This window comes from Rhyacophila brunnea, unplaced genomic scaffold, assembly GCF_057557595.1.
Source record: "Rhyacophila brunnea isolate RB1 unplaced genomic scaffold, BYU_Rbru_1.0 scaffold_18, whole genome shotgun sequence".
NCBI lineage: Eukaryota > Metazoa > Arthropoda > Insecta > Trichoptera > Rhyacophilidae > Rhyacophila > Rhyacophila brunnea.
In genome coordinates this window covers 24,539,823-24,550,335 of record NW_028232837.1, presented here as the reverse complement: position 1 = coordinate 24,550,335, position 10,513 = coordinate 24,539,823, and positions in this window count along the sequence as shown.

Here is a 10,513-nt window from a genome sequence, read left to right as displayed (position 1 = left end):
TGGGTCAATAAGTCCTTAGAAAAGCCGACAGGTGGCGCGACTAGTACTGTAAGCGGTTTGTTTTCATGCAGCGGCACTACCGATTCAGTAAGCTGCGAAGTTTCAATCAGATTGGTCGGGTTGTTGTTTTTTATTTTCGTACATTTAAAAAAAAAATTTGCTTGTTTACAAAAATGGAGAAAATTGAGTTTAGAGCTGTTATTAAACATTTTAATATAAAAGGGTTAACAGCAAAGGAAATAAAAAATGAGTTGGATTTAGTTCACGGCATATCTGCTCCTTCACTTGCAACTATTTATAACTGGTTAAATGAATTTAAACGTGGTCGTACATCAACAAAGGATGAACCACGCTCAGGACGTCCTGTAGAGGTGACTACACCAGAAATGATCAATAAAATCCACGATATGGTGTTAAGTGACCAAAGATTAAAGTTGAGTGGGATAATTGAGGTTACAGGGATCTCAAAAGGTAGCGTCATTTCTATTTTACATGACAAATTGGGCATGAAAAAAGTTTCTGCAAGATGGGTGCCGCGTTTGCTCACAGTCGACAATAAACGCAATAGGGTGGTGGCCTCTAAAGCCCTGTTGTCGCTCATGCAACGCAATCCGGATGAATTTTTTCGTCGCTTTGTGACTGTAGATGAAACATGGATACACCACTATACTCCCGAGACGAAAGAACAGTCAAAGCAGTGGATTGCGAAAGGCGAACCATGTCCAAAGAAGGCGAAAACCGTAAAATCAGCTGGTAAGGTTATGGCTACTGTATTTTGGGATGCACGTGGAATTATTTTCGTTGACTATTTGGAAAAAGGAAAAACAATAACAGGGGGTTATTATGCATTTTTATTGGACCAGCTAAAAAACGAAATTGAAGAAAAGCGGCCTCATTTAAACAGGAAAAAAATCCTCTTTCATCAGGACAATGCCCGTGTTCACACATGTTTACGATCAATGGCTAAAATTGAAGAATTGAAGTTCGAATTGGTCGACCACCCACCGTTTTCGCCAGATTTAGCCCCCAGTGACTTTTTCCTTTTCCCAAACTTAAAAAAATGGCTAAGTGGACAACGTTTTTTTTTCAAATGAAGAAGTCATCGATCGGACAAATGCTTATTTTGAGGACCTTCCGAAAACTTATTTTTCTGACGGTTTAAAAAAAAATGAGAAACGTCTAACCAAGTGTATTGAGCTCCAAGGAGATTATGTTGAGAAATAAAAAAAAAATACAAAAATAAAAACTGTTTTAATGCTTTTTTCTAAGGAATTATTGACCCACCCTCGTATCATATGGTATATTGTGAACCACGACTCATTATGACAAGATTACTTGCAGAATCAAACTGGCATGGAGTGCATTTGGGTGCCTGAATAGTATCTTCAAAAGTGACTTCCCATTGTGTCTTAAGCGTAAAGTGTTCAACCAATGTGTACTACCAACGCTCACGTACGCATGAGAGACATGGACTCCTAATGTAAGAGAAATTAAAAAATTACGAGTTGCGCAACGTAGCAAGTTGGGCATAACGCTTAAAGATCACAAAATAAACCACAGAGACACCCTAAAACCTGCTGGATAGACAAACTCATAAAGATCGATGGATTACGTGGCAGTAAAGAACTAGGGACCGAGAAGAGTGGGAGGAGCTACGAGAGGCCTTCATACAACAGAGAATCGACCCCGGCTGATGATGATTGAGTGGTTCACAAGCATAGTGAACCAAGTCCATTCTGGTTTTTTTTGAGTAAGCTAGGTTGAAACATAATATTTTAGTATTTCTAATTCTGTAAGGGTCCGATTACAATTTTAGAGTACATTTAAGTTACTATGTAATGGAAATCATACCCTTACAGAAAAAGAAATACTCAAATATTGTGTTTGAACCTAGCTTACTCAAAAATAACCAGAATGGACTTGGTTCACTATGCTTGTGAATCACTCATATGATGATTATGAACCAATCAAAACACGCATCAACACGATCGAGTTTGTAGCTGAATTGTTCCGTGTATTAGGTATTTAAAGTTAGTGATTGTTCACGATGGTCAGCGTGGATCTTTATCTTGGATTAGACATTTAGTATATTTCACCAAAATTCTCTTAAAAAATATAACATTTTTCTTACCTGGTATCGGTATGAAAACCGCATCGTGATTTTCGCCCAATATCCTTCGGACCAGTGTGCTAAAAAATTGCCGGAAGTTGATGCGATCTAAAAAATTCAAGCAGAACATACAATAATTTATTCAAAGACTGTTAAGACTGATAATGCTTCCAATTCCAAGACGGTACCTTATATTGGATTAAATAAATTCTTAAAAAAAGAATGTAAAATATCGTAAAAGATTGATTACATTAAAATTATTAATAAACATGATAATTTTTTTTATAATTAAAATACAGAGAGTTGGAAGGATTATAGTTGGCAAGTATAATTTTTCAATTTGGTCCTTATCTGCGATGACGGTGACGAGCATTCTATACTGCAATTGAGCCCATATACGGGAAACGAGCGTTATCGCGATAACGCTGTTTTTCGCTAAATCTATAATATTCTAACAATAGGCGGCAGTAGACAGTCCAAACTGACCGCGCGGGGTAAGCTGTTTATCCGTATACTATAATACACGACATACAGGCCAACCACCTTTTCTGAAAAATGGAACCACTAGAACCCATATAGACGCCATATTGAATACGCCATTCCAATGTCAGATTCTGATGTTTCGCGGCATTTCCATTTGTTATTGCGATAAATATTTTTTTACTCTTCAGAGTATAAATCTAAATGTATTTGTTCTAAAAAATTGATGAAACTAATTATTACGTCAAAAATGAATAGTGGTCAAAATTATTAAACTTTTAAAGGAAAGATTATCAAGAAAATATAGTCGTATAATATGTATGTGGGTAAGTGCTGGCAATACATTTTTTTCAGCCGTTGAACAAAATAATTTATTTTCCAAGTTTTGGGAAATGGAAAATAAAGTCCAACGGGATGCAAAGTAAATGGAAGACATTTTGTCTTGTTTGCCAACAAAGTGCTGATTGGTTAAAAATTATATTGGAATTTATCCCAATAAATGTTAGAAATGGACCTCCTGATGAAGACATTACTTCAAGTGACTCAATTAAAAACTTAGGGTAAAGGATGTTACCATCAAAATTAGAGTTGTACGATTATGTTATGTTATACGGAAAAACAGCGTTAAATTTGTTACCGTATATTTTATTATAAACATGGTGGTTTATCCAATACAGTTTTTTGTTTAATAAACCGTGTTCTCAATTACTCAAACTACTTTTAATGATCAGAATTAAATATTTTCGATAACGGGTATCTCCACAACAACCAATTGAAATTTTTAACTACCAATATCTCTGAACGCCGTTATGAAGATAACGCTCGTTTTCTGGATATGGGCTCAATTGAGAATGATAGAATTATTGCCATCGTTAAATTACTATAAATAATCATAATAACTGAAGAGTTTGAAAATTCCATCTTAGGGGATTACAATCCTATCTTCTTTTAGAAGGAATGTTCCACCAATAATGTTTCCAAACAAGGGCGCACTAAGCAGGGGTGTTGAGGGTGTGCATCACCCAGGTGGCAGAAAATAGAGGGTGTCAAAATACCCAACATAAACAATTTTATTAAATTCAATTACAAGAACTGAATCTTATGTTGAAATATATGAAGTACCTACGTATCAGTGGCGAAGGGTGGAGGTAGGCTGTTAAAATCCTACATAAATAGTGCACACTAAACATTATCAGTCAAATGTATTTGTTTTCATTGAACTAAGATTACAATGTGTAGATAGTGTTTGTAAGTTTTTGAAATTCAATTAAACCTTGTCTAATCCAAGCCATATTTGATAATAGTAAAAAAATATTCGTTTTTCTATAAAATATCTAAAATTATGCCATTAAACCATACCTACATCATTTTAGATATTTTATAGATGGATGAATATTTTTATCAATTATGGTTTGGTTAGGCAGGGTTCAATTAAATTTTAAAAACTAACCAGCACCATCTGCATATTGTATTCTTAGTTCAATTAAAACAAATAAGTATGACTGACAAGTTTAGTGTGCACTATCTATGTCCAATCTTATCAGCCTACCTCTACCCCTCACCACTGCTACGTATGTTGCGTATCGCTGAGGCCTATTTACCAAATGACGACAAATCGAAGAAATAATGCAAAATAATATATTTAAAAATGCATAATTTAATATTCATATTATGGCGTTTTAAATTACTGATATATGACTAATGCGGTTACATGTAAATTGTATGTATTACATTTCACCATGAGCTATCGTACCGGAAAGAATTGTCATATAGCATTGAGATCGAAAAAATTTTGCTCGTGGAGCATTGCAGACAGTGATGTTCCAACTTTATTAGATTCAATAAGAACATTCATTTATATTGATTGGTTTCCAATACCTGACAATAACGCTGTTATTATTATAAGATATTTGACTTGATCGAACCACCTACTTTTGAATCATTTAGATTTTTATATAAACATATTATACAATATGATTGTATTTTCAATTTACTTATATCCTTTCCCTTGCATTCTGATGGTTTTATTTACACATGAATTTGACCTCAATGCTATACAACCATCGGCTTTCGATACACAGTGAACTGAAGTACTGCCAACTGCATACGTACAAATTTCCGGATACGGACTAATGCATCACAATTATACCCAAAAATACAAAAATACATTCTCATCCCCATGGATATGTTGGTCGGGTGATAAGTCCAAACTAAAAGAGCTTGGCAGTGAACCCACCATGCCCAATCATGAATTGACTAGTGTGATGGTCAGGAGTCAGACTGGTTATCTCCAATCGCCATTGGACATTAGGAAGAAACAAATATGTGTGTCTGCTCTTGGTGGAGGCATCTCACTTTCGCTGCCAGGTCTTCAACGCCGCATCCAGCATCATTTGACGTATTGTCCGATTCCTCAGTAATTTGGAGGCAAAGCAAGGTGAAAGTCACCAACAACAGCCTTCTGACCCTTTAGGAGCATCGTGATGTACCTCGTACCTCTATGTGCAGGTCAAGAGGAAGGATCCCGGCCAGGAAAGAGAGTGCGTTCGTGGATATTGTACGGTAGGACTTAGTGAATGACAGTGCACTGCGCTGCCTACTTAAAAGTATATTTCTAATTTTAACATTTTTGTGGATATGCATGTACCATACGCTGGCAGCGTGGGCAGCGATCCCCATGAAAATGTCGTCATAGGCTATTCTGAGTGCCCTTATCGTCAGACCCACTCATCCCCAGCCACATGACCAACTTTCTGGATGGCTATCCCGGACTTGTGAACCTGGGGCCTGGCATTGTGATCGAAATCTAACATTACCTATTTGAATGCCAAGATAGGTGACTAATTTCGATACTTTAACTCTAGTATCCCACATGCGGACTGTGGGCGGCCGCAAACTTACTTTCCTACATGGTCCTTTAAGGCTTCTGTTTTACTCGGTGCGAAAGACAGTCTAGTTAGTTTTCCCCAAGTCACAATTGATTTTAAGGCTTCGCTGACGGCACACTCAATATTCGCGCTGCTATTTGCTTCAACTAGTAGCAGCGCGTCGCCCGCATACGCAATGATAGTACGGTAAGTTGGAAACGGATATTAACAAACAAAAATACAAGCTCAATTACAGTTCGTACAACGAGATGTTTACAAATAATATTTACGAAGAATTGTGTTTGCAATGAAAATTATTTAACGTCGAAGCGAGAAGCGTGTAGTTAGTTTGAATGATTTGAAGGTACTAGTTACTGTTGTATTGCCACCTTTGTTCTTATAGTAAAAGAAGACAAAGGAATCAGAATCAGCGTGAGTTGACTGACCACTGTAGGTTCCCACCATATGGATTAATTCTTAGAAATTTGTCTGTGAAATTTGACTATGACACAAATGTTATCAATTAAATAATGTATTTCTCGCTGCAATTTTGCAGAAATGCATTATTTACTCGTTGATTCTTGGAATACAACAGATGAAATTTGACGCGTAGACATTCCTTCGGACTGCGGGAAATGTAAATGCGTCGGTTCACACAGTCGAGTTTACTGATCGTAAAAAATTATATTGCTGTAAATTTTGGTTTGAAATACATTTTAAGATTAGTTATATGATGTACATATTTCTAGGTTTTTTAACTATGACTTAAATGCTATTGACACGGTGCACGTTGTCTGCGGAATCTTCTTCAACCCACAGGCCTCAATCCTGTACCACAATAGTTTCTTCAACACCTTGCCGAGAGCTGGCAAGAGTGTTAGAGGGCGATAGGCTTTTGTGTCCAAAGGTGGTCGACTGCCGGCAATCAGCATCTTGTTACTTGTCTAAATGTAATCTCCAATAGTTTCCATTGGCATTTAAGTGACAACATCATGAGGGAAGACTGGTTAGTGTTGCCGCCAAGCTGACCAAGAGATACTTTTGGTTTACTTATAACACTGTTAACACAAGCAACTGAGTGTATATATTATTATATGGTATATTGTGAACCACGACTCATTATGACAAGATTACTTGCAGAATCAAACTGGCATGGAGACCATTTGGGTGCCTGAATAATATCTTCAAAAGTGACTTCCCATTGTGTCTTAAGCGTAAAGTGTTCAACCAATGTGTACTAGCAACGCTCACGTACGCATGAGAGACATGGACTCCTAATGTAAGAGAAATTAAAAAATTACGAGTAGCGCAACGTAGCATGTTGGGCATAATGCTTAAAGATCACAAAATAAACCACAGGGACACCCTAAAACCTGCTGGATAGACAAACTCATAAATATCGATGGATTACGTGGCAGTAAGGAACTAGGGACCGAGAAGAGTGGGAGGAGCTACGAGAGGCCTTCATACAGCAGAAAATCGACCCCGGCTGATGATGATTGAGTGGTTCACAAGCATAGTGAACCAAGTCCATTCTGGTTTTTTGTGAGTAAGCTAGGTTCAAACATAATATTTTAGTATTTCTAATTCTGTAAGGGTCCGATAATTATTTTAGAGTACATTTAAGTTATTGTGTAATGGAAATCATACCCTTACAGAAAAAGAAATACTTAAATATTATGTTTGAACCTAGTTTACTCAAAAATAACCAGAATGGACTTGGTTCACTATGCTTGTGAATCACTCATATGATGATTATGAACCAATCAAAACACGCATCAACCCGATCGAGTTTGTAGCTGAATTGTTCCGTGTATTAGGTATTTAAAGTTAGTGATTGTTCACGATGGTCAGCGTGGATCTTTATCTTGGAGTAGACATTTAGTATATTTCACCAAAATTCTCTTAAAAAATATAACATTTTTCTTACTTTCAATCATGACTATGACTTCATCGTGATTTACGCCCAACGCCCATTGGATCAGTATGAAAACCGCATCGTGATTTTCGCCCAATATCCTTCGGACAAGTGTGCTAAAAATTTGCCGGAAGTTGATGCGATCTAAAAAATTCAAGCAGAACATACAATAATTTATTCAAAGACTGTTAAGACTGATAATGCTTCCAATTCCAAGACGGTACCTTATATTGGATTAAATAAATTCTTAAAAAAAGAATGTAAAATATCGTAAAAGGTTGATTACATTAAAATTATTAATAAACATGATAATTTTTTTTATAATTAAAATACAGAGTTGGAAAGATTATCCATGCGTTACCAAGTATAATTTTTCAATTTGGTCATTATCTGCGATGAAGGTGACGAGCATTCTATACTGCAATTGAGCCCATATACGGGAAACGAGCATAATCGCGATAACGCTGTTTTTTGCTAAATCAGTTTAAATTACGCGGCATACACCTATGCATGCACTCACCAAATATTGCTTTGATATCCTAACAAAAGGTGGCAGTAGACAGTCCAAACTGACCGCGCGGGGTACGCTGTTTATCTGTATACCATAATACACGACATACAGGCCAACCACCTTTTCTGGAAAATGGAACCACTAGAACCCATATAGACGCCATATTGAATACGCCATTCCAATGTCAGATTCTGATGTTCGCGGCATTTCCATTTGTTATTGCGATAAATATTTTTTTACTCTTCAGATTTCAAAATCTGAATCTATTTGTTCTAAAAAAGGCGTATCATTGATGAAACTAATTAATAGGTCAAAAACGAATAGTGGTCAAAATTATAAAACTTTTAAAGGAAAGATTGTCAAGAAAATATTATACTTGTATAAGTATGTGGGTAAGTGCTGGCAATATATGTTTTTCAGCCGTTGAACAAAATAATTTATTTTCCAAGTTTTGGGAAATGGAAAATAAAGTCCAACGGGATGCAAAGTAAATGGAAAAATGTTAGAAATGGACCTCCTGATGAAGACATTACTTCAAGTGACTCAATTAAAAACTTAGGGTAAAGGATGTTACCATCAAAATTAGAGTTGTACGATTATGTTATGTTATACGGAAAAACAGCGTTAAATTTGTTACCGTATATTTTATTATAAACATGGTGGTTTATCCAATACAGTTTTTTGTTTAATAAACCGTGTTCTCAATTACTCAAACTACTTTTAATGATCAGAATTAAATATTTTCGATAACGGGTATCTCCACAACAACCAATTGAAATTTTTAACTACCAATATCTCTAAACGCCGTTATGAAGATAACGCTCGTTTTCTGGATATGGGCTCAATTGAGAATGATAGAATTATTGCCATCGTTAAATTACGAGGGTGGGTCAATAATTCCTTAGAAAAAAGCATTAAAACAGTTTTATTTTTGTATTTTTTTTTATTTCTCAACATAATCTCCTTGGAGCTCAATACACTTGGTTAGACGTTTCTCAATTTTTTTTAAACCGTCAGAAAAATAAGTTTTCGGAAGGTCCTCAAAATAAGCACTTGTCCGATCGATGACTTCTTCATTTGAAAAAAAACGTTGTCCACTTAGCCATTTTTTTAAGTTTGGGAAAAGGAAAAAGTCACTGGGGGCTAAATCTGGCGAATACGGTGGGTGGTCGACCAATTCGAACTTCAATTCTTCAATTTTAGCCATTGATCGTAAACATGTGTGAACACGGGCATTGTCCTGATGAAAGAGGATTTTATTCCTGTTTAAATGAGGCCGTTTTTTCTTCAATTTTGTTTTTTAGCTGGTCCAATAAAGATGCATAATAATCCCCTGTTATTGTTTTTCCTTTTTCCAAATAGTCAACGAAAATAATTCCACGTGCATCCCAAAATACAGTAGCCATAACCTTACCAGCTGATTTTACGGTTTTCGCCTTCTTTGGACATGGTTTGCCTTTCGCAATCCACTGCTTTGACTGTTTTTTCGTCTCGGGAGTATAGTGGTGTATCCATGTTTCATCTACAGTCACAAAGCGATGAAAAAATTCATCCGGATTGCGTTGCATGAGCGACAACAGGGCTTTAGAGGCCACCACCCTATTGCGTTTATTGTCGACTGTGAGCAAACGCGGCACCCATCTTGCAGAAATTTTTTCATGCCCAATTTGTCATGTAAAATAGAAATGACGCTACCTTTTGAGATCCCTGTAACCTCAATTATCTCACTCAACTTTAATCTTCGGTCACTTAACACCATATCGTGGATTTTATTGATCATTTCTGGTGTAGTCACCTCTACAGGACGTCCTGAGCGTGGTTCATCCTTTGTTGATGTACGACCACGTTTAAATTCATTTAACCAGTTATAAATAGTTGCAAGTGAAGGAGCAGATATGCCGTGAACTAAATCCAACTCATTTTTTATTTCCTTTGCTGTTAACCCTTTTATATTAAAATGTTTAATAACAGCTCTAAACTCAATTTTCTCCATTTTTTCTCCGAGGGTCTCAAAATACCCAACATAAACAATTTTATTAAATTCAATTACATGAACTGAATCTTATGTTGAAATATATGAAGTACCTACGTATCAGTGGCGAAGGGTGGAGGTAGGCTGTTAAAATCCTACATAAATAGTGTACACTAAACTTTATCAGTCAAATGTATTTGTTTTCATTGAACTAAGATTACAATGTGTTGATAGTGTTTGTTAGTTTTTGAAATTCAATTAAACCTTGTCTAATCCAAGCCATAGTTGATAATACTAAAAAAATATTCATTTTTCTATAAAATATCTAAAATTATGCCATTAAACCATACCTACATCATTTTAGATATTTTATAGATGGATGAATATTTTTATCAATTATGGTTTGGTTAGGCAGGGTTTAATTGAATTTTAAAAACTGACCAGCACCATCTGCAAATTGTATTCTTTGTTCAATTAAAACAAATAAGTATGACTGACAAGTTTAGTGTGCACTATCTATTTAAGACATTCATTGTTAATATTGTATACGTTCAATCAGTGGCGCACCCAGGGGGTGGGCCAAGGGGCCCTGGCACCCCCCAAACATGAAAATTATCAGAATGATTTTAAACATTGAAATTGAAAGCCAATAAAC